Source organism: Alligator mississippiensis, chromosome 14 (assembly GCF_030867095.1).
Source record: "Alligator mississippiensis isolate rAllMis1 chromosome 14, rAllMis1, whole genome shotgun sequence".
NCBI lineage: Eukaryota > Metazoa > Chordata > Crocodylia > Alligatoridae > Alligator > Alligator mississippiensis.
Window position 1 is genome coordinate 24,413,934 of NC_081837.1, and position 5,000 is coordinate 24,418,933.

Consider the following 5,000-nt stretch of genomic DNA (forward strand, 5'->3'; position numbering starts at 1 on the left):
GGGCCCCGCAGCGTGGAAGGGGCCCTGCGAGTCGCCGCCGGCCTGCACGCCCGCCGTGCAGTCGACCGGGTCGAAGCCGGAATCGCGGCCGGGTTCCTGGAACTCTCGCCCGGCCTGCCCGCCCGGCCCGCCCCCCGGGCCGGGGCGCCAGTCGACATGGAGCCAAACTCGGTTTTGACCCCCTCCTGCAGCACGGTCCGGCCCCGGAGGTTCCTCCGTCCGACCTCCTGGAACCCAAGATGGGCATCCAGGGTCCCGAAATCCGTGTCCCCGAAAATCTCCGCGAACCTTTCCTGGCAATATTGTAGATGCGGCACCCGGCCCAGCCACCGGGGGCAACCGCCGAAAGTGTCCGCCCTCCTGGAGCGAAGGCCCGGGCAAGGCCCGTTTCAAAAACCTCATACGGACTTCCGGAGCCCGAGCCCCGGCGCCAGGTCGACCCAGGGCCGACCTCCCGGGCCCCAGAGAGGCTCGTCTCCGCCGCGGAAGCCGCCCGCCGCCCGCGCCGAAGGCCCCCGGGCCCGCCCGGCCTCCGGGCAGGGCACCGGGGAGAAGTAGGAATCGTGGCCGGGCTCCTGGAACTCCTGCCCGGCCTGCCACGCGGAAGCATGCCGGGTTCTCCCGCCGCGCCGTGCAGGTTCTTCCGCCCCTCGCCGGGGTAGCCGGGCTCCAACCGCTGGGCCCCGCAGCCTGGAAGGGCCCCTGCGAGTCGCCCCCCGGCCTGCACGCCCGCCGTGCAGTCGACCGGGTCGAAGCCGGAATCGCGGCCGGGTTCCTGGAACTCTCGCCCGGCCTGCCCGCCCGGCCCGCCCCCCGGGCCGGGGCTCCAGTCGACTTGGAGCCAAACTCGGTTTTGACCCCCTCCTGCAGCACGGTCCGGCCCCGGAGGTTCCTCCGTCCGACCTCCTGGAACCCAAGATGGGCATCTAGGGTCCCGAAATCCGTGTCCCCGAAAATCTCCGCGAACCTTTCCTGGCAATATTGTAGATGCGGCACCCGGCCCAGCCACCGGGGGCAACCGCCGAAAGTGTCCGCCCTCCTGGAGCGAAGGCCCGGGCAAGGCCCGTTTCAAAAACCTCATACGGACTTCCGGAGCCCGAGCCCCGGCGCCAGGTCGACCCAGGGCCGACCTCCCGGGCCCCAGAGAGGCTCGTCTCCGCCGCGGAAGCCGCCCGCCGCCCGCGCCGAAGGCCCCCGGGCCCGCCCGGCCTCCGGGCAGGGCACCGGGGAGAAGTAGGAATCGTGGCCGGGCTCCTGGAACTCCTGCCCGGCCTGCCACGCGGAAGCATGCCGGGTTCTCCCGCCGCGCCGTGCAGGTTCTTCCGCCCCTCGCCGGGGTAGCCGGGCTCCAACCGCTGGGCCCCGCAGCCTGGAAGGGCCCCTGCGAGTCGCCCCCCGGCCTGCACGCCCGCCGTGCAGTCGACCGGGTCGAAGCCGGAATCGCGGACGGGTTCCTGGAACTCTCGCCCGGCCTGCCCGCCCGGCCCGCCCCCCGGGCCGGGGCTCCAGTCGACTTGGAGCCAAACTCGGTTTTGACCCCCTCCTGCAGCACGGTCCGGCCCCGGAGGTTCCTCCGTCCGACCTCCTGGAACCCAAGATGGGCATCTAGGGTCCCGAAATCCGTGTCCCCGAAAATCTCCGCGAACCTTTCCTGGCAATATTGTAGATGCGGCACCCGGCCCAGCCACCGGGGGCAACCGCCGAAAGTGTCCGCCCTCCTGGAGCGAAGGCCCGGGCAAGGCCCGTTTCAAAAACCTCATACGGACTTCCGGAGCCCGAGCCCCGGCGCCAGGTCGACCCAGGGCCGACCTCCCGGGCCCCAGAGAGGCTCGTCTCCGCCGCGGAAGCCGCCCGCCGCCCGCGGCGAAGGCCCCCGGGCCCGCCCGGCCTCCGGGCAGGGCACCGGGGAGAAGTAGGAATCGTGGCCGGGCTCCTGGAACTCCTGCCCGGCCTGCCCCGCGGAAGCATGCCGGGTTCTCCCGCCGCGCCGTGCAGGTTCTTCCGCCCCTCGCCGGGGTAGCCGGGCTCCAACCGCTGGGCCCCGCAGCGTGGAAGGGGCCCTGCGAGTCGCCGCCGGCCTGCACGCCCGCCGTGCAGTCGACCGGGTCGAAGCCGGAATCGCGGCCGGGTTCCTGGAACTCTCGCCCGGCCTGCCCGCCCGGCCCGCCCCCCGGGCCGGGGCGCCAGTCGACATGGAGCCAAACTCGGTTTTGACCCCCTCCTGCAGCACGGTCCGGCCCCGGAGGTTCCTCCGTCCGACCTCCTGGAACCCAAGATGGGCATCCAGGGTCCCGAAATCCGTGTCCCCGAAAATCTCCGCGAACCTTTCCTGGCAATATTGTAGATGCGGCACCCGGCCCAGCCACCGGGGGCAACCGCCGAAAGTGTCCGCCCTCCTGGAGCGAAGGCCCGGGCAAGGCCCGTTTCAAAAACCTCATACGGACTTCCGGAGCCCGAGCCCCGGCGCCAGGTCGACCCAGGGCCGACCTCCCGGGCCCCAGAGAGGCTCGTCTCCGCCGCGGAAGCCGCCCGCCGCCCGCGCCGAAGGCCCCCGGGCCCGCCCGGCCTCCGGGCAGGGCACCGGGGAGAAGTAGGAATCGTGGCCGGGCTCCTGGAACTCCTGCCCGGCCTGCCCCGCGGAAGCATGCCGGGTTCTCCCGCCGCGCCGTGCAGGTTCTTCCGCCCCTCGCCGGGGTAGCCGGGCTCCAACCGCTGGGCCCCGCAGCCTGGAAGGGCCCCTGCGAGTCGCCCCCCGGCCTGCACGCCCGCCGTGCAGTCGACCGGGTCGAAGCCGGAATCGCGGCCGGGTTCCTGGAACTCTCGCCCGGCCTGCCCGCCCGGCCCGCCCCCCGGGCCGGAGCGCCAGTCGACTTGGAGCCAAACTCGGTTTTGACCCCCTCCTGCAGCACGGTCCGGCCCCGGAGGTTCCTCCGTCCGACCTCCTGGAACCCAAGATGGGCATCTAGGGTCCCGAAATCCGTGTCCCCGAAAATCTCCGCGAACCTTTCCTGGCAATATTGTAGATGCGGCACCCGGCCCAGCCACCGGGGGCAACCGCCGAAAGTGTCCGCCCTCCTGGAGCGAAGGCCCGGGCAAGGCCCGTTTCAAAAACCTCATACGGACTTCCGGAGCCCGAGCCCCGGCGCCAGGTCGACCCAGGGCCGACCTCCCGGGCCCCAGAGAGGCTCGTCTCCGCCGCGGAAGCCGCCCGCCGCCCGCGGCGAAGGCCCCCGGGCCCGCCCGGCCTCCGGGCAGGGCACCGGGGAGAAGTAGGAATCGTGGCCGGGCTCCTGGAACTCCTGCCCGGCCTGCCCCGCGGAAGCATGCCGGGTTCTCCCGCCGCGCCGTGCAGGTTCTTCCGCCCCTCGCCGGGGTAGCCGGGCTCCAACCGCTGGGCCCCGCAGCCTGGAAGGGCCCCTGCGAGTCGCCCCCCGGCCTGCACGCCCGCCGTGCAGTCGACCGGGTCGAAGCCGGAATCGCGGCCGGGTTCCTGGAACTCTCGCCCGGCCTGCCCGCCCGGCCCGCCCCCCGGGCCGGAGCGCCAGTCGACATGGAGCCAAACTCGGGGTTGACCCTCGCCTGCAGCACGGTCCGGCCCCGGAGGTTCCTCCGTCCGAGCTCCTGGAACCCAAGATGGGCATCTAGGGTCCCGAAACCCGTGTCCTCGAAAATCTCCGCGAACCTTTCCTGGCAATATTGCAGATGCGGCACCCGGCCCAGCCACCGGGACGAACCGCCGAAAGTGTCCGGCCTCCTGGAGCGAAGGCCCGGGCAAGGCCCGTTTGAAAAACCTCATACGGACTTCCAGGGCCGGAGCCCCGGCGCCAGGTCGACCGCGGGCCTCCCTCCCGGGGCCCAGCACGGCTCGTCTCCCCCGCGGGAGCAGCCCGCCGCCCTCGCCGAAGGCCCCCGGACCTGCCCGGCCTCCGGGCAGGGCACCGGGGAGAAGCCGGAATCGCGGCCGGGCTCCTGGAACTCTCGCCCGGCCAAGCCGCTCGGCCCGCCCCTGGGCCGGAGCTCCAGTCGACATGGAGCCAAACTCGCGGTTGAACCTCTCCTGCAGCACGGTCCGGCCCCGGAGGTTCCTCCGTCCGAGCTCCTGGAACCCAAGATGGGCATCTAGGGTCCCGAAACCCGTGTCCCCGAAAATCTCCGCGGACCTTTCCTGGCAATATTGTAGATGCGGCACCCGGCCCAGCCGCCGGGAGCAACCGCCGAAAGTGTCCGGCCTCCTGGAGCGAAGGCCCGGGCACGGCCCGTTTGAAAATCCTCATACGGACTTCCAGGGCCGGAGCTCGGGAGCCAGGTCGACCCCGGGCCTCCCTCCCGGGCGTTAGGGCGGCTCGTCTCCCCCGCGGGAGCAGCCCGCTGCCCGCGCCGAAGGCCCCCGGACCCGCCCGGCCTCCGGGCAGGGCACCGGGGAGAAGCCGGAATCGCGGCCGGGCTCCTGGAACTCTCGCCCGGCCAAGCCGCTCGGCCCGCCCCTGGGCCGGAGCTCCAGTCGACATGGAGCCAAACTCGCGGTTGAACCCCTCCTGCAGCACGGTCCGGCCCCGGAGGTTCCTCCGTCCGAGCTCCTGGAACCCAAGATGGGCATCTAGGGTCCCGGAAACCGTGTCCCCGAAAATCTCCGCGGACCTTTCTCGGCAATATTGTAGATGCGGCACCCGGCCCAGCCACCGGGACGAACCGCCGAAAGTGTCCGCCCTCCTGGAGCGAAGGCCCGGGCACGGCCCGTTTGAAAAACCTCATACGGACTTCCGGAGCCCGAGCCCCGGCGCCAGGTCGACCCAGGGCCAACCTCCCGGGCCCCAGAGAGGCTCGTCTCCCCCGCGGGAGCAGCCCGCCGCCCGCGCCGAAGGCCCCCGGACCTGCCCGGCCTCCGGGCAGGGCACCGGGGAGAAGCCGGAATCGCGGCCGGGTTCCTGGAACTCTCGCCCGGCCCGCCCCTGGGCCGGAGCTCCAGTCGACATGGAGCCAAACCCGGGGTTGACCCCCTC